The sequence below is a fragment of the Dermacentor silvarum genome, chromosome 9 (assembly GCF_013339745.2).
Source record: "Dermacentor silvarum isolate Dsil-2018 chromosome 9, BIME_Dsil_1.4, whole genome shotgun sequence".
NCBI lineage: Eukaryota > Metazoa > Arthropoda > Arachnida > Ixodida > Ixodidae > Dermacentor > Dermacentor silvarum.
The window spans coordinates 148,001,337-148,028,511 of record NC_051162.1 but is presented as its reverse complement, the minus strand read 5'-3'; positions in this window follow the sequence as shown (position 1 = coordinate 148,028,511).

Sequence of the window (27,175 nt, the reverse complement as noted above, 5' to 3'; positions counted from 1 at the left end):
GAAGCGCAAGTGTGGCAGATGTGACGTCACGCCACGTGATCCGCTGCGGAGAGGCGTCGCAGCTGCGCTCGCTTGGAACCTCGCCGCTGCTGTACCACGTGACCAGGCGAGGGTTTCACAGCTGCTTCGCCGGCGCTAGGTCGCTCAGTCTCGTCATGGATGGACGCGCCGGCTGGGCCGTCTGTGCGTGCGCTTAAGCGCAAGCGACAGGCTGAATCCAATCATCCAGTAGATATAGCTAGACGGCAGGCTGCGAAATCTCAAGCAAAGGCAAAGTTAGCTGCTGAAACACTGGAGCAAAAGGAGGCCAGATTAGCACGTTATAGAGAAGCTTACCAAGCGCGGAAGCGTGCAATAATGAATCACCACTGTGTGCATAGCCTTTGGAAAACCAAGCTAAACAGACCTTCCGCTAGTGATAACTAGATTTACAAGAATTAAACCTTAGCCAATTTTTTTTCTTCTTTTTGTGGGACCTGGAAGTTGCGCTGTGGTTACGGAAAATAGTGCCATCGCACGCACTTTTGTTCGTGGCTGGCGCAAGACAAGTCTCATTGTCGAAAGATTGGCTCCAGCAACATTCCCCGTTCGGCCGCTGTTATCCACCGAGAGCTTCCATCTTCTTGTGACCTTCTCTCTTGTTTGGATTCCTACCAATTTATGCCACTTGTACTATACACGGGAACAAGCGTCTCAGCTTCACTTGCTGGCCGTCCAGGAAAGTGCAACCATTTTTGCCACTCAAATGCCACTTCATGCAGATGAATCCAAGAAACTAACCAGACATGAATCCACGGTTCTTCAAGTTACCAGATATCTTTTATCATGTCCGTGTTGCACTTGTGGAACTGCAGTATTAGGTATTTGTAAAATCGCGGAATTAAAATTTTACCTTGAGCTGCCAGCGAAATGGTGTGCTTGTTGACAGCTTCTCATGTTTATTCGTTCATGATTTGTATCAGAAATGCTTGAATGTTGTCTTTTCTCTGTTACATGTGAGATATCATGTGAAGAAGCGTGTTTATAAAAAAATGTTAAAATGTTCCTGTATTTAAAGTTTTTTCATTGTTTTAGTATGTTTTATACTGCTATAATTTGTTTAGTATTTTTATTATGGACGTTACAAAAGTACTAGCTGTTATCTTCAGCACCTTCTGAGTCCAGTCGAATGGCTTACGGTAGCTGTTAGCCCACGAGGACGTTTCTATAGTGCATGCTAGAAGAATAAAGTTGAAGTTGATCGGGGATTAAGATTTTTTTACTCATCCAGCGAGTGTTAGGTTGCAATTTATAGTAAGGAAGAAATTCTGGAAACCTTCTTAGACCAATTTTAAAGCGCACGTATCACCTTTCGCCAGGCTTGTTCTCCAAGTGGGGCCACGGTAAGCTGCTCACAGAAAATTATTCATGCCGACGAAATTTATTGGTAGGAACAAAGACCAATGCGTTTGCACTCATCGATTTCGCTGCTATGCTGCTCTCTTCATCTTAGTCGTCATCAGATTATTGCAACCAAACTCCACCCCCCCCCCTTTTTTTTTCTTGTTCTTGAAGCTAACGGCGTACGCCCATCTCCCAGTTCATGTGGAATTGCCAACGGTCTTCTGTTATCACCGTCATCGATAGCCTAATAAGCTTCCTGCATTTAAACGGCAATATAACTATGACATTGGGATCATTCCCAAACAAATGAGGAGCGCATTGTGGCAGCTAGTTGCAGGGTTGAATACGCCAGTAGCTGAAACAACAGTGCAAATAATGTAGGCTCTGAAGATGATGCTGCCTGATATCCATCAGCCCCCGTAGAGCATGTGTGTGACATTGCGTATTTGTTTATATATCTTCATGATCTACCTCTCAGTATTATCTAACACCCTAGTTATCCTATTTCCTCCTACGCCCCAGCGACTGACTTCTCTACCTGTCCAAAATTATATATTTCTCTCTCTCCATTCGCTGCAGGGCGAAAGCCTCTTTCACCGACTTTCTGGTAGCCCTGCCCCGCTACAGCCAAATACATTTAATACATCTAGGGCACATAAAGCAACAATCTATTAACTCGGTAAATTAAGGAACTACTATTCGTATGGTGGTTTGACCCCAAGAGACAAGTAACAGGGTATGACCAGGGTTCTGAGCGTCCAGCCTGCAATGGCAACATTTTTGTTGGCATCCATGAGATAAAATGCTCGCTAGTGGTTTACACCCGTCCAAGTGAAATCATGTGAAATTTTGCCTTCTATAGGCGAGCAGCAGAAGAGCCAGCAAGGAAGCCGGCCAAATAGCCCTGCAGACTTGGCTCACGTCGTGGCTGGCGACTTCGGAAGCCGGTCGCAGAAGGTGAGTCATTTTACGCAGTTTTACTCTGTGTGTGAGGTTGTATAAGTTGTTGGTTTGCATTTTAAATATGGCACGTACTGACGACGACGAATTGGCCAAGTTTTGCATTGGAAAGAATGTGAAATTACTTTTGTCCCGCTAATTTAGTGCTAAGTATTACTAATATTAAAAAAGAAACCTGGCATAGAGAATTGAAAAAAACGAACAGTTTGAGCTCGATGAGCCGTTCGAGAAAAAAAAAATGTCGCAGTTTCGCCTCAAAGGCGAAGCATCAATTGCGATAGCAAATTAGTACAGAGTTATTCGGAGTAGGGATAGTAGTTTTATCGGCTGCATAAACTTGGACACATTCGCTTACTAACTGAATTAACAAGCGTGGTGTCAGCGCGCACAAGCAAACATGAATAGTTCACACTGAATGACCGCAGACAACGACTGTCAAAACGCTAGCAGCAAGCGCAGCCGCCGCAGCGGGCGAAGGTTCGCGCGGTCTATTGCTTCCACGGAAACTGAGCGGCGAATGCTCAGCGCACACAGTGGTTAGAGCCGTGTGGAGATAAGAGACGGTGCGGGCGACCGCCATGGCCGGGCAAAGTGCAGAGCAGTTGTGCAGAGAAGTTGTTGGCAGAGGAGAAGCTGCCCCCCACCCCTCCCTCCCGCGCTGCCTTCCCGCTTTCTTGCTTTCGCGTGGCAGATTGAGTGGCCAGTTTCCCTTGCGCCCGGTTGCAAGATAAGCATTTGGTGAAGCAGCACAGCGTCGCCCCGCCTCCCTCCCTCCCTCCCATACATCCACGGCCTTTCGCGCAATGGTCGCGTTTGCTTTCCGCCGTGCGTTCGCTCTCCGTGATAGCGCGCGTCCCCCGCGCGCTTTCACTCGCGCATATATACGGCGCGCGGCGAAGATTTTATCGCCCTTGGACTTTATACGGAACCTCACGGCGACGGTGACGGCAGAAATCCGGTTGAAGTGTCCATATAATTGCTATTGCAATAAAAGTAAAACGGAAAGAAAATGTGTGAATTTATTGGTAAAAGAACGGATCCCACGCTTATGTGGCAATCGGCGATACACGAAGCTTTCTTTACTATTTACTGAAATGTCCGCACTTCCATTTTCCTTCTTCACATCCCTTTACGTCAATCCTCCTCGCTAAATTCATGTATTAGTGCCATTTTTGTTCCACTTACGTCTCACACTCGGCTGCTCCTGTTGCCGACTTCGCTACTTCTCATTAGCTGAATTCTTCAATTTGCAGTTACTGACTTCTTCATTTCCCTAACTAAGGGCTCCACCCTACGATGAAGTGGCCCCACCTCCTTAGGAATAAATGTTTTCTCTCTCTCTTGATTTGGTTGTCTATTTGTGAACCTACCCAATTTGGGAGATTCGGAAATAATGTTTCGCATACTCAATGGCCCAGCTTACCTATTCGGGCACAGACCTAATGGCCCAAGTTGTATAATTGGCAAAATAGCAGTAGCTGGCACCCGCAAAGGAGGGAAAATAAGTAAAGAAAGTAAAAAAAGAAACCGGAGCACCTAATCATTTCTTATGAGTTGCGAATGCGAAAGCATTAATGTCCATTTGAACGCCACTGAGCCGTCCTTCGAGTTATGAAATCCTCGGGGTAAAGCGAGCACGTTGAACCGCTTGGAGAGTTTCGATTTGGCCTTACCGAGGCGCAGTTAGAAAGCTGCGAGAGCGAGTCTCCTTTGGCGTCGCAGCGATGCCCTCTCCTCTCACGCAACACCTGGCGCGGCAGCATGTGTAACCTTTCACCCGCACTGCTCCGTCGACAGAAGCTCGTGACGTGGCGTCTCAGCCAATGGGAATTTAGGTGCCGTCTCGCTGGTACAGACGCCAGAAGCAGGCTTTTTAGAAGCGAAGCTCCTTAGGCTCTCACGATGTCCGTTGTCGCCGTCGTCGTCGTAGCTCCCCGTCGCGCACGCAGCGCGCATACCGACCGCGCGCAGGTGTTGCGCCGGCGCCGCGCCGCTGTCGCTACACTTAGCACTGCGGTATGGAGGAGCGCGAACGTAAGCGCAAACGTCGTGACTGTGATCCTACACTTCGAGAACGAAGACGCGGCAGCCCAACGGCAACGCCGCGAAGCTAACCCCGAGCTACGAGCACGATGAGCAGCAGCACGCCGGCAACGGCAGCAAGACCCCGAAGCGAAAGCTCGAGCAACAGCCGTAATCGTCCAAGGAGCTTCGCTCCATCATCAGCATTCACTTCGTGGATCGGCTGGCAATTTTTTTCTCAGTGAGCCATTTGACGCTTTCACATGGAAATTGTTTAATAAGTGAGTCTCTCTCCATCGCCAATGTAGTCATATGCACAAACTGACAGACTTCCTTTCAATCATAACCCAGGCTGCAATATCAAGCGCAGAGAAACTTTGGGACCCGAAGCGCGTTGCTCGAAGTATATCTTTGGAATTGTACTTTCGGCAGAGAAGTATAAAATGATCCAACAATTCTCCATCCCAGCATTACCCACAAAGATCTGATGATGTGAACCGATACCTACAAAAGTAAAGGTCTGAGTGCAGTATTCCACACCGTGGAAGACAAGAGTGATCGTCACTGTGTGTGATGCGATGTGACTCCTCCGCCACCTTTAGATCAACTTAGGTTTTGCACATGTAAACATTATTCTTCTTTGGCATTTTTCATAAATAATCTCATATTTAGAAAGTACGCCATGAAACGAAACCGTTTTGTAATAAACAGAGTAGCAGAATCATGAACGGTAAGTAAGACTTAGGAGTGCACCGTCGTTCTCGTTCTTATTGTTGTGGCCTCAGAACGTGTCTCAAGTCCACTAGGCGACCAAAACAACAAACCACCAAGAAATTAATCAAAAAGGCCACATTAGGTAACACAATGGCAGTAGAGTTTTCTTTAAAAGAGCACAAACCGAAATAAATAGACACACTTCAATCAGCCAGTTCTAGCAGCACAATCTTATTTCCATTCTTTCCTGTCTTTATTTTTTTACGAAAGGGGAGTTTTATCGTAAGGCAATAGAGTAAGGCATTTGCAAGTATTGCCTGTTTGGTGACTCTAACGTTTAAGCTTACCAAACTCTTTGTATTCGCTTGATATTATCATATATTTTATTAAATGTATCATAATCATGATATTTATATTATAATAGAGTAATATGTTATTAAAAAGCCCATCAATCTTATGATATTTTTTGTGCTTAACAACTGTGGCACGACTCAAAGTGAGACTGCGGCCTTCTTCATACATCCTCTACATTATGGAAAGTTTTTTAAGTAACTCTCTTGGGGAAGAACGCACCACCACAGGAAAAGCAAATGGGGCTGCTATGTCGGTGTAGTCGGTGTGCAAAGCGGCCTTTATTGTGAAATTGGAAACTGTGCATGAAAAAGTTGTAAGAAACGCTGTACCTGGCAACTTCCTGAAGCTTCCCTCTATAAAATTTGTCACGACAAATGTTGTAACATGCACACACACGTTATCTTCACTGAAGGAGAGAAGTTTGATGTTACAGTACCACACATGGATGTAAACATGGTCATCATCATCATCATCATCATCATCATCGTCGTCATCATGATCAGCCTATTTTTATGTCCACTGCAGGACGAAGGCCTCTTCCTGCGATCCCCAATTACCCCTTTCTTACGCTAGCTGATTACAGCTTAAGCCTGCATATTTCCTAATTTCATCACCCCATCTAGTTATCCGCCGTCCTAAACTTGGTACCCAAATTTAGAGACCAGGAGTCCTAAACTTGGTACCCAAGTTTAGGTACCCAAGTTTAGTACCCAAGTTTAGGTACCCAAGTTTAGGACTCTTGGTCTCTTGGTACCCATTCTGTAACTCTAACGGTCCACCGGTTATCCATCCTACGCATTACAAGGCTTGCCCAGCTCCATTTTTTTCTCTTAATGTCCATTATAATGACGGCTATCCCAGTTTGCGCTCTGGATAGGATAGGATAGGAATAAACTTTATTTGTCCAAGGGTTATGGCTGTTGGGGCCCGGGGCTAGGCTGCTGTAATTCACACCGCTCTCTTCCCGTCTCTTAACGTTAGGCCTAACATTTTCAAGCAACGCTAGTATACGCTAGCCTGCGCCGGCGATGTAACGCAACACTATCATCATCAGCAATGGCTCGAGCGTCGTCGTCTTCCACAGCAGGCACGTTGGCGCCGTTCGGGGCAACTGCGCGAACGCGCTCGTGCCATTGCTCTCGCGTTCGTCGTCTTCGTCGTCTGCCACAACTGACTCCATTGCCGCCCCTATCATTTTAGCACACATTTCACTTCTCTTCTGTCGTCGTAATGGGAAGGCCGCGTTTACGGGGGTATGAGCCATTGCTTAAGAGGATATCAGCAATTCAATGTGAACATAAGCACCACTGTAAGACGTACGTTTGTAGATTTGACATTTGCAAACGACATGTGTGACATTGAGATGACCGAACCCCTTGCAGTATACCGCAGTGATCACAAGGCTACTCTACTTACTTTCACAAAATTGACCGGTGAAGTTTCCGATGCTTAATAAACATGTGTTTCAGTCTGAACTGGTCTTCATTGATATCACCAGTATCCACGCAATGCACATCTCGCTAATCAAAAGGGCACACTCCAGTAATTATAATGTTGATGGCAAAAGGGGATGTATTAGGTATAGAAAGGAACAAGCTTCCCTTGCACCCCTCTTCACAGTAGCGCAACAGCGGTCATTTTTTTTTCGTTCCATCGCACTTTGTGCGGTCCTTGACTTGTTCTCGAGCTTCGTTAACCACCAAGTTTCTGTCCTCCATGTTCGCACCGGTAGAATGCAATAATTGTAAACTTTTCTTTTCAACGACAGTGGTAAGCCCTCAGTCAGGACTTGGCAATGCCTGCCCTATGCACCCCAACCCAATTTAATTCTTCTGTAAATTTCCTTCTCATGATTAGGGTCACCTGTGAGTAATTGACATAGATAAACGTAATCCTCTGCAGACTCTAGAGGCTGACTGGCAATCCTGAATTCTTGTTCCCTTGCCAGGCAACTGAATATTATCTTTGTCTTCTGCATATTAATCTTCAACCCCATGGTGAGACTGCCTAAATAAAAATCGGCGGAACCCATCTCACGATGAATGTCCACGGCAATGCGTTTAACATTCAACAAATTTAGCGACGCAGCTTAGTGCCACCGTCAAACATGTTATGTATGAGGCGTTCACTGCGGCGGGACTCCTCTTCCACACTTCCCTAAGAAAACTCGGCGCCATCTATAGTGGCGCAGCCAGGAAATCTGTGCTTGACCTCCGAAATGGTTGGCGCGCCGGTGCGTGCGAACGCTGAGAAACGCGTCGTGCAGTAACTGGGCTCCTCTCTCGCGCTTCTTGCTGGACACGCGGCGCCATCTAGTGGCACTGCCGAGAAGTTCGCGCGTAGGCCTCCGAGACCAGAAGCGTCGCGCGTCGGTGCTTGCGAACGCTGAGGATTCCTCTCTCGTATCTGTGCACTCAGTGGCATTGACTCAGTGATCCAAGTTCGTGAGAGGTTCATTGAAGAGCGCCACGTACCCAGTGCATTCATAGCGCAGCTCGCTACAGCTTTGGCGTGAAAGGCGTTCATTGAAAAGTGGCACATACCAAGTGCATTTGCGGCGCCGCCTGCTGATGCGTCGGGCTGCTGTCCTTGAGGAACCCTTGTGACGTGGTTTCGATTCCGCTCAGCATCGGAAAAATTTAAAGGAATCCTTTTCGTCATTGTAGATCAGCACGTACCTAGTTACGCAATTTGGCATCAAAGGCGTTCATTGCAGAGCGCGACACAATTACTGGCAGATACCCAGTGACTCAATGTTGGCACCACAGAGGTTCATTGAATACTAGCACAGACCGAGTGAAACATACCCAGTGCTCCAAATCGGCGCCGACGAGTTTGTTCGAAAAGCGGTATCCACCCAGTCCCGCATCTACAGTAAGCTATGCCGGTGTGAAAGAGATTCGTTGAAGAGCGGGGCGTACGTATACATTGCCACTTACTCAGTGACCCAAGTTAGTCCGGTGGTTGGTTTCGAACCCTGCTACCTCAGAACATCATCCCGATGCGCTGCCCCTTCGACCACGGACCACCCAGGGACCCAGGTAGACGAGAAAGCGGTTTGATACAAACATGCATAGCTAGATACAAATATACATAGTTGGCCCCCGGTAAGTGCGTGAAGTGCACTAAGAATGCTAATGCATGAAAATTGCATCCTCTAATTTTTGTTCACAGTTTAGGCTGTCGACCACTCGATCCTCTGCAGATCTTGCTCAGCGGTTCTCGGTCGCGGGAAGAAGACAATGAAACAAACACAAACAGAGACGCAATGGAAAAGCAATAGAAAAATAGGAAGCGCAGCTTTGCCCGCATGCCGCTCTCCCTGTGTGCGATTTATCGCTGACCGCCACTCCCGCCAGATGCGTGCTTCTCGCCTTCCGCTGCTCGTCCTGTGTGCTCGGGCCCCCTCGCCTTCCTATAAGCTGGCCTCGTATACAACTCGGCTACCGCCATAGTTAAAGCGGAAACGATGCGGCCAAACAAACATCGCGTATGAGAAGTGGAAGTGAGAGCATGTGAGTGCACGCCTCGTGAGGAGCCGGTGTCCTCCTGTGCTCACAATTGTCTATCCCAGAATGAACCTTTTTAAGGGCTGTTGTAGAAAAACTCATCATTGCAAACAGCTGTGCGCTAGTTTCTCGCCTCTTTTGAGTGCGCTGTTTTCGTTTCAAGCACCGTGTGCCAACTAGCCCCGACAACAAATCCGCTTTAATTACTCAGCCATTCAAAATGTTTGCTTCTAGCTCCTTATCTCTTCTATATTTAGCACAACGAATGCGCAGTCTACTATTTTATTTATAAGCAAAATACTCAGGCTATTCTTAAAAAAGAAAAAAAAAGCTTCGTTTTAAGAAGGCTTGATCATTCAGCTGAGTGGTAGTTTAGGTATGTTTCTTGCAGTCATTATTATAATAAAAGCTCTTTAGTTGCTGAAGACTTTCAAAGGCAAAGGCGCATTTAACGCCGGAAGTACAAGCTACGGTTATATTAAACGAGACATTCATGCTATACAGGAAAAAAAAGAATGTTGTGTTCCAATGAGTCGATCCTGCTGCTTAGCGATATAGTCAATATTTATTTCGTGACATTAGCTGCTGCGTATTGATAACAAATGTTAAGATTGTTTGATCATTTTAAGAACTCTTGAGGTAAACGTTAAGCGGTCAAAGATAATTAAATGTGAATGTTAGCCCTTACAAAAGCCTCTATTTTTTTCCCTTTTCCTGAGGCGTACTCCAACTCCACCTGCGCTTCGAACACTTTACCTCCTGGCCTGAATAGTCTTGTCATTGGAAACGCCTTGCCTTCTTTCGGGCACATTTTTTATACGAATTCCCTTTCTTTCTGTAGAAGACGTTGCTTTGTTTTCTTTTTCCTTTTTGTTCGTATATTTTCTTCCGATTCCTGCTCTTTCGTGACCCGTCCCCTATCTAGAACCGGCGTTGCCGGAGAGCGAAGCGCGTAGAAGCTCCGGCAAAAAGCAGCTCCGTTCGTTCGAGAACAGTTGCGGGGTAGCTTGCGCATGTGGGCTGCGGTGTTCGAGGATTATGGCCGCGAGTGCTTCGTCGACGCTCATGGCTTTCTGGAACTGGGCATTCGATCACAGCGGCCTCCTCGATGAGAACTCTACCCCCGAATGCCGCGCCGTCCATCCGGCGAACAGCGTAAGAGTCCTGCGATTAAGAGCAAAGCAATCTTTGAAGGGGCTACTCTCCGCAGATTGTCCAGAGCGCATTAGGCGTCACTTCTGTATCATTTCCTGATGAATGATACCGCCCTAATGATGTTCCTGCATCAAGGGCAAGCGCGTAGTGTCCGACTCCATTTCCTCTGCCATTGGCTGATAGCTTTGGGAATGTCGCGTAATCACGTGCATTGCACATTTGGGCTTTGCAAGTTAAGGGCGTTTTTTTTTCTTATTGTTTTTTTTTGTCAGTGCATGACTATGTCGTAGTGAGTGCACCTGTAGGAATGAATAGAGAAATGTGGTCAGAAGGCGGTAACATCAATAAAAGTGCATATCTTTGCTTATGTAAGGTAACCGGCTCTCCTTACCCTAATTATTGGCAACAACGCCGTGGGCTTGGTTGTTTCAGGTATATATGGTTAGGACTGAAAGCAGCATCGTTGCTGTTAAGCTTACTAGGCCACTATACACCGGTGCCAGGTATCATGCTTATGCCTGCCGTAGCATGACGCCTGACGTTGAAGATAATTATGCTTCGCTCATGTGAAGTTTACTATGATTGTTTTCATCTTTATGTTTGGTAAAACATATTCAAAAGATTCAAACGTGGGTGGGTATTATTGTTACTTAAAATAACGAGTGGTTATCGTTAAAATATAAAGATGCACCTTTATGAAGTTATGTACCATGGTTCGAAGGTTGGTTAAGTTTCTCAGCCACTCCTGCCACTATTTATTTCTGTCGCATCTAATATTAATACCGATTTATTAGTAATGACGTCGGCGTAATAGTTAGGCCTCCTTAGGGCTTAGTCATAGATCGTCTAATTTGATAGGTTTTGTTGTCCTGGTGATTGAAGTAAACTGTGTGGTTGACGTAAAAACAATATAATTGTATTCTGTCTTTGTTGCGTTTCCGTTCCTGAAAACACTGCACACGGTACTTTCCTGTCAAGAATGCTATGTCACACTGATAACGCGCATGCTGTTCGTGACATGGAAGTACCCGGCGCAGAGGGCTAGAGAAAAGAAAGGCAGGAGACTGATGAAGATTATTGTTGTACGTTATAGATACACGCCAAAGGTTATTACCTGTTTTAGAATGTAGATGCTGCATAGTTACAACTTGGCTGGTGCTGTATAAGTATGTTTATCTGCGCTACAAAATTTGCGGAGTTATCTCGTGGTCCATCTTCAGCAGATGCGCAGGAAAACGCAGCTGAGAGAGCAGTACGAACTTCGGCAACCGCACTGCTCTACACTGCGCGCATGCTCTGTGGTACGTTCGCGGATGTCACCCAGCGACAACAACGTCGGCCTCACTAACGTCGGTTCTGTTGTTATATGGAGAGTCAGAACTCTCACATCATAACCAAACCTCGAGCCGAGATAATGCGCAACGTGACTGCCATCATCCTCTTTCCTCCCATCTCTTATCTGCATTCGGGAGCTATTATCCCATACGTCTGGCTTTGCCGCTTCGCCTGCACTTAGGCCCCCGCCACGCGTTCGTATAACTGCGCACGTGGCCCGACGTTAGATCATTTGCGTCGCCATAACGGAAGCTCACTTCCCATTTCTTACTTCCGGCGGCGGCAGCGCACCGTTTCCTTGGCCCGGTACATCTCGGGGCCACCGTCTTCGCGCCTTTATCGATTAATCAATTCTGGCTCTCTCTTACGGCGCGCGCACGACAGCAAGTTGTTTCGACGCGCGCGCCCAAGTGTAGCACGCCAAGGTTCGGTTGTGCCATCCCCATTTTGAAATTTTCAGCAGAGGCGCCGGCTAGAAAACAACAGCGCTCGATATTTCGCGTTCTCCAGAAGTGTCCAGTAAAAGAAGCACCAATCAACGATGCATGCCCTTTCCAAGGTTGCGAGAGAAGGAGCTCAGTACTTTATTATGCTGAAATTGCCGAAGGCCTGCAAAGCAGTCCCTGCTTACAGGTTCACTCCGTCGTCGAGTGGCCTTCCGGTTCTTACGTCGGGTGACTACCTAAGAATTCAGTGGTATATACACCGGTGTCTAACCCAGTTTTTGTATAGATGCGCCGGCGAATTACGTTCGCTCATTCACGCGACGTCACCGTGCCGGGGAACTTCTTTCAACATCAGCGTCTCTAAGGAACTATGTTTTCGAGCGCGGAAGCCCATACCACAGGTGTGGTTTAGTTCTGTGGGCGGAGGTTCTACAGAATTCTGAGGCTCCCACCGGGTATAGTGCGATGCCAGGATGTCACTGACACCGGGTGAAGAAGGAGTTTTATCTCGGTTAGGCCCAGCACTGCGTGATTGTTGAGCGCCGCCTGGATGGCCACCACCGGGAACTGCTGGTTTTCCACCGTTGAGGCACAGGTAAGCTAAGTTGTCGACGGGAGGAGAGAGAAAGATGAGGCAAAGGAAAGGGGCTCTTCCAGACGACGTGGCGGTTATTGGGCAATTACTATTTAGACGTATGTAGTAACACAAGAAGGACAGGCGCGGAGACACGCAGCTGTCTTGTCCGTCTTGTGCCCTTGCGCGGCACGTCTAATTATGCGCCGCCAACGACCCTGACTCTCCGCTCGGTTGTGGTGCCAGAGTATACCCCGCCGTTGCGTACACACTTCGGAGGATGGAGAAAAAAAATGTGGGAAAGAATCATTTAGTGGATTCCGACTCCCTATCCAGGGCTAATTGGTGTTTTGGTAGTGGTAAGAGGTGACGGGATGTGGCGGTGATAGTGCGGCGTTCATGGCGTTGCGTCTTGAGTGGGGTTTGTGTGCATCCTCTGTAACGATGTGCAAGAAAAATGGCCTCGACGCGGGAGCGTCTTGTGGGAATATTTTCGGCTCGGTGTCGCCCGACATTGGTCGGTCCATCTTAGGTCGAGAGATCAGCGCGTCATTAACATAGCACAGGGGCGCACGAAGTCCCCCGTATTCGTAAATCCGCCTTAACTTGAAGCGCGTGCTTGACTTGGTCAATATAACCCCTTACGTGACCGTGCCGAAAGTAACGCAATGGGCGTCTTGGTTTCATTCATGCCAGGCGTCATCCAGATCAAGTCGAGCCTGAGGCGATCAATTTTTTATATATATCTTGCTTTTATGTTTAATATTGCTTTGCTCGCACTATTAGGGTAAATAGACCTATTTAGGTCTATTTACCATAAATTACTTTATTTATGGTCATTGCTGCCCGCTCTAATCACTTGAGTGGCCCAGATGATGTCGTGACCTAAGTGGAAGGTTGCGCCAGTTTTCCACGGTGAGCCTGGTCCTGGGCATGTATGCAACCATGGCAGTGATGGTTGCTTTCTTGGGTGGCCATGGCAACTGCTCGCCGTGGTAGACGATTGCATGGCATGCGCAAACTTGTCAGCACTACGGCAAACAGGACGGCGCATGACGTACCCTCAGGTTACGCGGCAAGCCGCTTGGCGGGCGAAGCCATGCCGCAAACAACGCGGTAGTCGAAGGACAAAAAAAAAAAAAAAACAACAGAGAGGACATGCTGTTTACGCGAGGCCTCAACTGCGTCCCCTCGTTGAAAGCGCAAACAAGCTGCCGAGCGATGGTGCAGGCAAAGCATGGCGCATGTGGTTCATCTCGGCGAACGCATCTACCTTTGGCATATACACTATTGTTGGCGAGGACGTCGCTGGTTCGGCCCAGCTGCGTTTCTCTCTCTTTTTTTCTTTTCGTATTTATAAAGAGCTAATCAGTGTTATGGAAAATCGTGCGCTTCGCTTGTAGGACGAGCGCGGCGCAGGCCCGCTGATTGTCCCAGCTTGTTAAAGCAGTCGCATTAAAGTTGAATTACAACTGTTACAAAATAAATAAGTAAATAAGGAAATTAATGACAAGTGTACTCAAGAAACATTACTTTTCTTCGGTTTGAATTAATCACAGTGTCCAGGAATTTAGGACATTGCCCCTTCTGCTACCTGTCGAGCTTCGCCACAGTGCACCGGCGCTACTTCATTGGCAGAATCGTCAAAAAAAAAAAAAAAAACCGTCAGAAGGCCGCCGGAATTTCCGCAACTTTCCGTTATCAGCATCGCGGGGATGCGCCCTTTTATTAACATGCGTATTTGCTGCACTTAGTCTCGACCGTCTTTGCTGCGTTATAGCAAATTACTGGTCAGGATTAAAACACTGCTATAACGCAGTAGGAAAGTTACGAATAACTGCCGTAAATACGCAAGTCACTAGAAGGGTGTACCCCCATAACGTCGCTAACTGAAAGTTGTTAAAATTGTGGTGACCTTTTAAAATAAGTTTTGAAAATGAGGCTCATTGACTTAAACTGGTACACTGCGGTGAAGTACGACAGATGGCCGCAGGGGAAATGTTCAAAGTGTCTTGTCACGTGTGTTTCGTGCTGCCCAGAGCGGATGAGTTGTCTTGAGATTAAAAAAAAAAGGACTACGCGATCAACCGGCCCTTGCTATTTCCTCTCCGGCTGATGAGATACCTCTGGTAGGAGGTGCACACAGAACACTCTCATTCGGTATGTGAGTGTTACACATGCATTCCTTCGCCCTCCCATCGAGTCTTTCTGATTCCTCGATAATTTTATATCCTCTTTCTGTGGCTTAACACAACCAATGCCTCCTTCCAAAGTAGATAAACCTTCCATTTGTTTATTGGCAGGATTTTATCTACAAGAAAATGGTGGAACAGGAAATTGTGCCGGTTGCTGCTGTTGCTGTCCCGCTGCTGCTTCAGTCACGATTTCAAATTATTTAAGAATGCTTCTAGTCCGCATTAAAGCTACATCCTCCTGTTTTGAAAGGCCGCTTGTTGGACGTGTGGACCACAGCCGTTACTAGGAATTATTCACTTGCACGATGATAGATAAGATCCGTAAACATGGCACCACGGCTCTTCTCTTCTGACCTCTAAATTAGCATTTTGTTCTGGACACATTTCTCACGATATTGGTTTTTATGGTTTCTTGTTTCCCATGGTCCTTGTTCTCGGGATTTCACGTGCGAATCGCTTCTCGTTCATATTGTTTCTCGTTGTTCTGACTGTCAAAGTTTTTGTCGTTCTCATGGCTGCTACTTTCTCACGGTTTCTCGTCTCTCGTGGTCTGCAGCTTCTCGTGGTTCTCGTGCATAATGTTACAGTTTCTCGTTGATATCATCCTAATTTTTTTGATAATTTCTCATGGTTCTCATTGTCATGGTTTCTCATTTATCATTTCTTATTTTTTATTTTTTCGTTTGTTATGGTTCTCATTCGAATGTTTTCTTTTTTATTAGGACTTTTTGTATTCATCGTTCTAGTTGTCAGGGTTTGTCGTTTGTTACTGTTTTAGTTCTCATGGTTTCTCGTACGTTTTTCACCGTTAATCGTTTCTTATGACACTCGTACCCATGCTTTCTTCGTTACATGGTTTCTTATTTCACACTGTCTTTCCTTTTTCGCTGTTCTGCTTCTCACGGTTTCTCGTTCTCAGAGTTTGTCATGAACTCATGGGTTCATTGTTTTTATGGTTTTGGCTTTAATAGTTCCTCTTTCGTGTGATTCTAGTTTTCGCAGTTCAAGGCGAAAGCCTTAAGTGGCTCATTGCAATGGCTCATACCAGAAAAAAGCGGCAACTAGACCATTGATACAAAAAAATAGACGAGTCAAACAAAAAATATCATGATCAGCAATGATTCATACACCAAAAAGCCCCGTCTAGTCCAGCGATGCAGAAAACATGAAGCAAAATTATCATCACCAGGAATGGCTTATACCTCCGTAATCAAGCAAATTTGCAATGGGTGAATATTAAGGAAGAAGCGATAGAAAGAAAGAAGGAACGAAAGAACGAACGAAACAACGAACGAAAGAACAAAGAAGGTGAGAACAAAAGAACAAAGAAAGAAAGCAAGAAAGAAAGACGGAAAGAAAGCGAGAATGAAAGAAAGAACTAAATAACCTTTAGGTAGCGCATTAGGTTCTCGCATGTGCCGTTGAGGAGGTCTACCTACAGCGCCATACGTTTACTGACCCCTCCGATCGTATAACCTAATGCATTACTACGTGTGCAGCAGGCTTTCGCCTTCACGTGTTACAGGAGTGTAAGATTCTGACAAAGTTCTCGCGGTTTCTCGATTCTCGCGGCTTTTTGTTTGTCATGGTTTCGCGGTTATCTCTTTGGTTATTCTCCTTTCTCATATTTCTGTTTCTCGTGGTTCCCGCTTCTTGTGGCTTCTCATTTCTCATGATTTTGCTTCTAATGACTGCTCCTTCGAAAGGATGGTTGTCTTTATGAGTTTGCTGACACTCACTGTGTATGCTTAAGTGTACTAGTACGGTAAGCGGCATGCTGCTATTTTCTATGTTCAAATGAAGTGTGCTGATGCAGGAGTCCGCAGAGCCACAGTTCTGTAAGTTGTTTACGCTAAATTGCCTGAATAACTGCCAATTCGTGATCGATGCGCTTGGACCACTCATGATAAGATGTCGGTTCAGACAGGCCGATGAGCATTTCCGCGTGACTCTATATCCAGTGTCAGTTAAATTCCGGCTGCTACATCAGAGGAACATAGCGTTAGGTCTAATCATGCACTATAAGAATGTCCGCAAAAGAGCGCCAGCGGCGCATCATTTACAGCACCTAGATGGGGGGGGGGGGGGGGGGGGGGGGGGGGGATAGATATTGCTATCCCAATATCTTCCTCCAGCATCGCAGTGCGTTTTTGCCAACAGAGTAGGGGTGTTGAAGCCACCACATACTATTATTTTCCGAGACAGTCTACTGCCGTAGTGGTAACTTGATTTCTCCGCTCAAAGAGAACCTTTCGAATGTGAAGCACATATTTCCCAAATTGAATCGTGCAGGTCACGTATTGAGGGATTTCCGTGGCTGCCGGTTGCATTAGGCAAATGCTTATGTCTCTGTGGACAGGCAGAACGGCTCGTTTCGGTTTGATGTTCGAGGTAGACGGCAGGTAACTAACATATTGAAGATCTGAAAACTGAGATCAGCCCATGCTACTGAAATGGCTACAACATAGCATTTGCTTTCATAAACTAACCTGCAAAGGACCCCTGACTTTCCCCACAAACTAATACCATTCCATTGGACTAATCCTAAGCTGTTCAAAAGGTTATTCATTTTTTTAAACAGTGATCACTGCCAAGTTAGTGAATAAATTACCGTCTTTAGTGGTGCAAATAACAGCTACACAAGCATCTGTACAAGATTAGCTTTCGCGACGGCCTCGAGAGGACATTTTATATAACTGTTTCGAAGTACTGTTGGCTGAGTAAGCCGTATTCCTGGTGTGCCAATGGGCGGTCTTTCGGTCTTTGCATGAGGTACGCGTATAAGCAGGAGTTCAACGAGGAAGTGAAGCTCGATGTGTTTTTCAGAGCAGCTGTGTAGCTGTTTTGTTCATGTTGACTCGTAGCGTTGACATCGACGAGAACAATATCTCTATTTGGTCACCTCCGCTAGGTCAGAATTCGGATCAGGCCTACGATGCTTGTCTGTTGTCATGCTGTATATCTTATTTCCTGTTATCCGCTACTGCTCGTTGGACACTTCTCGAACGATGACCCCTGCCGTCCATCGCAGTCTGCGCGGTGGAGTGGCCCAGGCAAGATGCAGTCTATGGCCGTGAGGACACGGTCATACCTTGCAACGATGTGGTCCTCGGCAACATTTTGCTGCGCAACAATGTCGTTGGCATAGAAAGCCCTCCTTAATTCTAAAGGATTCTGTTCACATGTGACTCGTGAAGTCCAAGATGATCAGCGTAACCATTAGTCGATCTGATCGGAAGTTTCGAATTGCAATCTTTGCAAATTAAGTTTCACTCTCTTCATTCTGTTGAGATGACAATTATCGACGAAGAAAGATGGCTTCTAAACTATTTGAGTAATCTAGCAGCTTTGCGCCACTCTATCCTGAAGGTACCTAGATACCTGACCTGACCTAGGTCAGTTATTTACAGGTCTAGGTCTGTTACTCACAAGGGACCCTGATCATGAGAAAGAAATTTACAGAAAATAAAATTGGATTGGAATGCATGCGGCAGGCATTGCCAAATCCTGACTAGTAACTTATCACTGTCGTTGAAAAGAAAAGTGTACAATCACTGCATTCTATAGGTACTAACATATGGAGCAGAAACATAGAGGTTGACAAAGAATCTCGAGGACAAGTTAAGGACCGCACAAAGAGCGATGGAACGAAAAAAATGTCACAGTTTCGCCCTAAGGGCGAAGCAATGAATGCGATAGCAACACAGCAATGCCATACGAAGTAAGGTGAGCGGCTTTGGTAGCAATATGAATTGTAGTAAACATGAGCTGATTAAGTAAGCAGGTGTGCTGCGCCGTAAGTAGACCGACATGAAGAGAGACTCGATGACCACGAGAAGGCGCCTGTGAAACGGTGGTGTTCATGAGAAGCGCTTCCCGTGGGCAGCGCGTGCGAAGGGACACACCTGTAGCGCTGCACTGCCGATCCGGGCAGCATTGCATGTGTAGCGTGCGTTGGAAAATGTGGCCCGACTATTACTGACTGAATTAACAAGCGTGGTGTGAGCGCGCACAAACAAACATGAATAGATCACACTGAATGACTGCAGACAACGACTGTCAAAACGCTGGCAGCAAGCAGCGGGCGAAGGTACGCGCGGTCTATCGCTTCAACGGAAACTGAGCGGCGAATGCACGGCGCATAAAGGTCAGAGCCGTGTGGAGATAAGCGACGGTGCGAGCGAGCGACGAGCGCGGTTGCTGGCAGAGTAAAAGTGCGCCCCCCCCCCCCCCCCCCCCGCTCCCTCCGGCGCTGGCTTCCCGCTTCCTTGCTTGCGCGTGGGAGATTGAGTGCGTTCGCTCTCCGTGATAGCGCGCGTCCCCGCACGCTTCCGCTCGGGCATACGGCGCGCGGCGAAGATTTTATCTATAGGGAACCTGACGGCGACGGCGACGACGACGCCGACGGCAGAAATCCGGTTGAAGTGTCCATATAATTGCTATCGCAATAAAATGTTAAGCCTAACTTTAAGAAACAGGAAGAGAACGGTGTGGATCGGAGAACAAACGGGGATAGCCAATATTCTTTGAGATTAAGAGGGAAAAATGGAGCCGGGCAGGCCTTGTAATGTGTAGGATGGATAACCGGTGGACCATTAGAGTTACAGAATGGATACCAAGAGAAGGGAAGCGCAGTCGAGGACGGCAGAAAACTAGGTGGGGTGATGAAGTTAGGAAATTTGCAGGCGCAAGTTGGAATCAGCTAGCGCAAGACAGGGGTAATTGGAGACCGCAGGGAGAGGCCTTCGTACTGCAGGGGTCATAAATATAGGCTGATGATGATCCTGAAGGGACACTTTTTGCCCTCCACGTTTCTCCATCATGACGCCGGACCTTCTGGCTCTTCAAAGATTCACATCAAGGTAGTCGTCCCAATTAATCGGTTTCCGACTTCTAAAGAGGCTCCTAGTCTAAAACGCTACCATGCCTTGTAATGCAAATGTCCATCAAAATTTTCTTTGTAAGAGCTACTTGCACTGCCACAGCATTGAGGTTCACACCCTAAAACCACTTGCCTGGCGAAAACCAATGATGACGTGATTATTCTCTTTGCCTTAAATGTTTCTTGCAGCTGGCCGGAGCTTAAAGGTCAGTAATTTGGAGGTCTTCGACAAAGCATTAAATGTCATTACAAGGTGCATAGACTCCAAATAAGCAAAGTTTTACGCACAGCATTTAGTTGTATAAAATTTCTTTGAGGCAAACTCTTCTGAGTCAACATTTCTTTGACCACTTTATTACAGCTTCGCTCTACATAGATTCTAATGTGTGCGCTTGATCTGGAAACATTTTTCTTCTGGAGAGAATGCCACGTATGCGTCTAACTACCGCTGTCATTAACGCTTCTTTCTGCGGCTAGCATGACTGCTAATTTAGCTAATTTTATGCACATATCTGACACCGAGTCTAGCCCTGCTAAGTAACAAGGTCATAGCAGCGCGAACTAAAACATATACACAAATATTGAGACACACGGGGACAAGCGCTAACTTCCAGCTGGCGGCTTTTGTTTATTGGCCGGATTTATATGCACAGAGGAAAAGTCGTGACGTGACAAAAACAAAAAGCAAACCAATAAACCGGAGTTTGGGTTTACCAGCGTGTTGACTCGACATAAGGAAGAATGTGCTCGCACTATCACCGAGACTGCGTGCGAGGTGCGGGAAGATAATTTTGTGAGTAGGACTCCTGTTGCATTCTCAGAAAAGGAATTAGTCTTTTAGAAAGCACAGGCATGTGTACATACATGGTTTAATGGTTTCGTTTGCTGTATAGTTTTGTTTTCTGAATTTGCTGACTTTTTTTTTCTTTTGTCGCGCCACGACTTTTCTTCTGTCTATATTAATTCGACCGATAAACAAAAGCCAATAGTTGGAAGTTAGCTCTTGTCCTCATGTGTCTCTTTCTTTGTGTATATGTTTTATATCGCGCTGCTATGACCTTGTTGCAAAACCAACTGGCCCAATCTTTCACCTTACTAAGCAAAGTAAGCCGCACTCGACAATGTCGGTCGATGATCGCGGTCACCATTACCCTAATAACCTCTCGTCGAACTGCTGACGAGTTTCGAGGTTTGTATCGACCTTTTCTAAAAACGCATACGGAGTCTCTCGGAGAGTGATGAAATATGCATCACAAATAGGCCGTATATAGAGCGGCCGGCTTTGTTATGTGCATGCGCGACAAGAAGAAACGAAATGACTAATGGCAATTTCGCCGTAATCGCTGCAGTGAGAACCGGCCGCCATACAAACCATCATCCCATGTTTTGTTATCTTTTGTTGGTAGCGGGTATCCCTATATATGTTATCGATGTTGTTCCTGACGGTTTTTGGCCGGAAATGGTATCACGGAGTGTGTGTGTGTGTGTGTGTGGGGGGGGGGGGGGGGGAGTCGGAGTGTAGAGCCATTACATCGTTCCATGTTTTGTCTTCAGTGCAGTATATGAGAGGGGAGGGGTGGAAAGCGAATCGCACTGTTTAATGTTTCACTTGTTCTTGCGCAGTACAACAATGGATTTAATATGGGCTGCAGAATATTTGGCATGATGTTTAATGATGCGTTAGGTGACCTAGAAGAGGTTTATGTTCCATGTCTTTGAGAATCAGCACGCGAAATCAGGACCTCCCTGTATGAATTGCTTCAAATAGATGTTAACGGTCATGCAACCAGCTAAAGCATTATAGGTTCGTTCATATACATCTGGGGCATTAAACGTTCATAGATTGAACGCTTTATCGAACCCCCAATCAATAAAGCGATCAGTAAAGCCGTACTGCCTACGTGTACCTTTCCGGCACCTTTCTGCCATTGCAGTTGGAAATGCAAAGTATTTAGGGTTGTCACCTGGCTAGTATCCCACCGACACAACCAGGTTTACTCTCGTGGAGATTGGCTTCCGTTTCGACCTTCACACCGGCACGTCATTTGGCGGGTTTTCGGTTCTCTAAATTGCGAATTGTAGCTTGATGAAAAACGCTCTGTCGGTCGTTCATACATACCAGACTACTGAATTGTCACCAGCGCGTTCATTTATAATTTCTTAAAATTTTCGCCATCGTGTTGCGAGACCGCACCGTTCCACCTTTCACTTTTTTTTAATATTTCTTAGTTTTCTACAAGCATATCCGTTGCTTCTGTGTTAAACTTTTCGGCGATCGCCAACTGTTGGCGCCTATCACTTCTGCTGGCACAACCAGTATGTGCCACGTCCACAAAATGGATGCACACTGCGTTCCGTCGTCGTCGCCGTCGTCGGCGTCCGCGTCGCCGTGAGGCTCCGCATATATTTATGTATAGGCATGCTATGTGCTTATCTATGCTATGCTATGCATCTATGCTGCATATGTGGGTTATATTGCTACACTATTCAATCACTAAAGTTGCTCATACCAGGTCTTACGTTCTCGACTAAATTATTCCTGACAACTTTGAGAATGGCAGCCCACAAACTAATGTCATGAAACAGAACATTCGCAATGCATGTCTTTTCTCTTAAATCTTCTCCGGCTAATAAATAATAAAAGTGGAAAACAACATCAGCGCTCAAAGCTGCATGTAATGAAATTAAACTGGTGCGGCTCTTTACGGGCAACGAAGTGGGGCCTGTGCAAGGTCATTACAGGTTTTACACGGCGTTTTAAATCATTTAACTGTGAAATTTTGGAGCACCCGCAAGTCCACGTTGGTCGTACCCGCGAATTATTAAAGCACCGTCCGAGAAGTTTAGGCACAACGCTAGACGGACGTTGCTATCACAATCAGTGCTTCGCCCTTCGGGCGAAGTTGTCAATTCCTTTTTTAAATCACCGATTTTCGCCAGTTTTCGCCATTACAATTAAAACACTCAATCTAAATTCGCCTTTTGCAGTCGATAGCTATTAGCTGTTCAGTAGACCGAATTAGGGAACACCGCTAGAGGAAGCATAAGGCGGAGGGCTTTCGAAAACAAGCAGGAAATGCCGTGACCACACTAGTCAGGCAAACCGAGACTTCCTTCAACCACGTGTTTCTTAATAAACTTCTCGCAAAGCTATCCAGCCGGACAGCCAACCACGTGCACACCTCTTTGTGGTTGATTGCATTCAATGCTCCTGCATCACTTACCAGAGCCTGAGCTTCTCCAGTCACATTTAGTTTCTTACGCTAGCCTTACTTAAATTCCTTCATCTTGGTGCTAGTTTACAGATCACCTGCACAGCCTGGAGCTAATCATAGCTCTCGAGACGCATTATTACAGCGAAGCTGTTATAGGATAGGTTCCAGGAGATTGCGTCCATAAAAAACCGGAAGTGTAGTGTACAACAATTTCAGACACGTCGCGCCACCTCGTGTAGTCGTATGAAAACGCCGGGTCGGCGGCGTTTTCAAATAAGATTGTGAAAAGGTGTACATTATACCGCAGTTGTCGCCAGGTCTCACGTTTGATTCTTCATTACGTGACGTAGTTCACCCTCGCGACCACGTGAGCGCGTTCGCGCTTGTGTGGGCGCCGCGATTGGCGTAGCCGTCTTTAATAAAAAGCTTTGACGTTACGGTGATCGCGAGTGCGTACGTTCCCCTGCAACGCCTACGAAATACATCGAACCATAGACATGTTCGGTTGGGTGGTGCCCAATGACGATAAGGCCATTCTTGTCATGGGGCCAATATTCAATACTGCAGACCCACCTTAGTCACAGGTTCGCTGGCTTTCGTCTCCGCGGTAGTGGAAGGGCTCTGAATTTTTCTCTGAATCATCGGTACGGCCACAATACTATGAACAATAAAATGTATGGCTTCGGGTCGGTATCAGTTGAAGGAAGCACACGCAGGTGCTCGTGAAGCAATCACCTGTTGAGAAGGAAAAACTTCGTCTTTTTAGAGCGATAGCTCTACTACTCTAGGTACAAACCCAGAAAACATCTGGTTCCGTAAATCTGACCTTCAAGCTCAGCCAAAGTTAAACTGGGACTTAGCCTGCCTAATGCGTTCCGGACACGCGCGCGCCTCGGGGCAACAGCAAACTAAACAAAAGAATAAAAAAGGTCCTAGGGCCTTCTTATTTTGATAAAAGGCGGCTTATATTGCCCCTGGAAAATGTCTTCCCAGCAATGCATCAGTGTTTAAAAGTGAAGCCGACTTTAAGGCGATCGAAGTAAGCTTGTTTTTTTTTTTTTTTTTCCTTATTGTGTGTTGCACTGAAGCCTACTCATAAAGAAAAATGCGATGCGAACGGGGCCCTATAACGCTATCGCGTTCCATTCTTTAAGGTGAAGCTTAAGCGTCCTCTTTTTTGGACTTGGCGCGCTCCGGCTGTGAAGTGGAAACACGGGAGTATTTCTTCCAGGTCTTTCGAATCCTGCCTCTTGCATTTTACTGGAGGCTTACTTTAAATCTTCTACACTGGTGCTAGTTTATAGGTAAGCTGCATAGTGTGTCGCTTGCGAATCATAGCTACTAGCGCGACGGCGCTCTTCAGGAAGATGATTCTGGTCTGCCATAGCATCGGCAGTGCCTGAGATGTAAAACCTCTGACAGCCATTCAATGGGACGGGAGTTTGTATCCGCCTTGGGCATTCTTTACAAACTTCTCGCAACACTTTAGAAACACTTATAGCGCTTAGAAACTTGCTTTGTTCTCGTAAAAGATTTTTCTATTCCTGGGGCGGACACCGGTGGACACAATCGCCAATCGGTGGACTTCGGATACTGTCTGCGTTTTGAGAACATTCTCTGGCCGAAAATTACCAAAGTACCAGAACATACTTCATAATAGTTGGCGTTATTCTAACATGCTGGCACTGCTGGTCAAGTGCAAATTTCAACAATGAGAACTTACTTCATTTTTTTCTGCGAATAAGCAACTGTTTCTGTTACCCAAATAAATTATAATCGTTTTTTTTTATAAATCGCTTCGCCAGACTGAAACAGCCCAATCTATAGGCGCTTTAATGTCACGTTAAGAATTTAATTGTTTACCAACCTTTCATTGGAATCAGCATATCGAGTAGCTCTCTAGAACGTTTTGTCACGTCAAACGTCTTTAAATTGGTCAGAGGGGGTCGCTTGCCGAAAGAACACGTAACAAAAAAAAACATGTTATAGCATTATCGCTTATACCTTCAGAAGCGTACTACGCAGGTGTCTTACATTGGTATGGTTGTGTAGTGGAAAGAAGCCATTACTTGACCGTTGCCGTTCCACGCAAAGCGCAATCGGAACTAAATTTAGCCTCACGCGCGGCGTTCAGATACACGTCGGCAGTACGGTCGGCAGTACGTTTGCCCATCCGAGCAGCAATGGTCATGTTGGAAAGAGCTCACTATTCCACAGTAGATACGATTTATCAAACCGGCTCTCATAAGGTGTTACAGGGCCTGCAAGTTTGCCATTTGTCGCTCAATATTCACGATTGTTCGGCTATGCCCCCTCTGCGTTCGACACGTACCATCCACAAATGGCGGGAAGAGACTCTGGAAGCAAGACAGGGTTTATCCAACCTCTTTGACTCCCGCGAAACGTGTCCGTCTCCGTAGGGAGCGCAAGCGCAGAACCCAACCATCTACGAGTGCGGTGGGATCGAACGGCGCACGTCAGCCTCGGGCGCCACAAGTAGGGCAGATCATTTATTTACCCTAGGGCCCCTACCTGCCGTGGTTGCTCAGTGGCTATGGTGTTGGGCTGCTGAGCACGAGGTCGCGGGATCGAATCCCGGCCACGGCGGCCGCATTTCGGTGGAGGCGAAATGCGAAAACACCCGTGTACTTAGATTTAGGTGCACGTTAAAGAACCCCAGGTGGTACAAATTTCCGGAGTCCCCCACTACGGCGTGCCTCATAATCAGAACTGGTTTTGGCACGTAAAACCCTATAATTTAATTTTCTTACCCTATAGGGCCCAAATGCCCTCTACAAAACAAACGGGCCCACTGGGAATATGCACTTAGCATGATGGTAAAATTAAGCCGTTAAGACCCCCATTAGCCAGAACACATGGTAAGCACATAACCTTCCTCAAGCGTGAATAAATTTAGCTTGAGTATTTGTTTATGTCATTTATGTATTCCCTAGTGTCCGTTTACCACGTGGAGTACGCACAAGGTGTTTCGCGGACTCGGCGGAGACTGCGTCCCTGATTTTGTATATCGGCTTTGCCGCCATGTACACAGCGATTGGTTCGTTACTTTTGCAGATGACCATAGGCAGCGGCAGAAATATGCTTGTTAAACCACTAAGCATAAAACTGTGCTAAACTCAGCTATTTGATTCATAACTGATACTATCTGTCAACTGAATGAGCAGACATGGGACTCTGCGAGAAAAAGGCGGCCATGCTATTGGTTATTGGCGATGGTTATATTTTTGTCCCTTCGCTTAAATACTCAGAGGGCCTCGCCTAAAGCGAGCGAACATTTAGTGATCTCAGTGTCCCGATTAGAGAAACAACCCTATTCAATGAAATTATGGGGTTTTACGTGTCAAAACCACCATGTAGTTATGAGGCACGCCGTAGTGGGGGACTCCAGAATAATTTGGACCCCCTGGGGTTCTTTAACATGCACCTATATCTAAGTACACGGGTGTTTTTGCATTTCGCCCCCATCGAAATGCGGCCGCCGTGGCCGGGATTTGATCCCGCGACGTCATACTTAGCAGACCAACACTATATAGCGACTAAGCAACCACGGCGGGTAACCCTATTGACCTTTGTTGCCCACTGTCTATGCACAATTAGGCTGTTATTTCGTTTTGAGTACATAAATAACAAATTCACTGTCAAGTTCAAAATTGAACACTTTCAACGTTTTTAAACGACACCTCGATAAAGCATAAACTTGCTTACATGCGAGTTGTCGTGTGACTCGACTTTTACGCAAGCTTGGAACGCCGTCGTCCGCTTTACGTAATTCGACATAGCAACGGCAGTCCTTTCGCGCTCTCATTTGGCATTCATGAGGTGAAAGGAGTTGTGACACTAAACGGATCTCTGCTGCCTGTAGACTGGCTCATAGACTCGGTTGTGCGCCACCTATCAAGATGCGTACGTTGCTACAGAGGCGACTTAGCCGTCACGCAAGCAATCATGGAAAGGCTCCGTACCCATTGTGAAAATTTCACACGACACCATCTCCGAGTTACCTCCGCTGCTGCTGCTGGTATTGAGCTGCACTCCGACATTTTTATCGCAGGACTAAATAATAATAATAAAAATTATAATGGAGCACACGTGCACTGCTCAGTGCGTTTCTTCATCGCAATGCACTCGTGGGTATTCTCACCAAGACGCAGGTGCTGCTACGCGTTTACTATATTTACGCAAGTTCTTCGAACGACTGTCTCGCCTCCGCATTGAAATTCGACGTGCCTATCTATTCCTCCCGATGATTCGTCGCGGTTGGTGCGACGGAACAACTTACGACACGTCACACCGCTGAATGGCGTGCAGGAGGCGGGCACATTGGAATGCTAATAGAAAATGCAGTATAAATAGAAAACGGGAGATAATAGCACAGCTCGCCGGAAAAAGGCAGCGGGCCCGCGTGGTTGC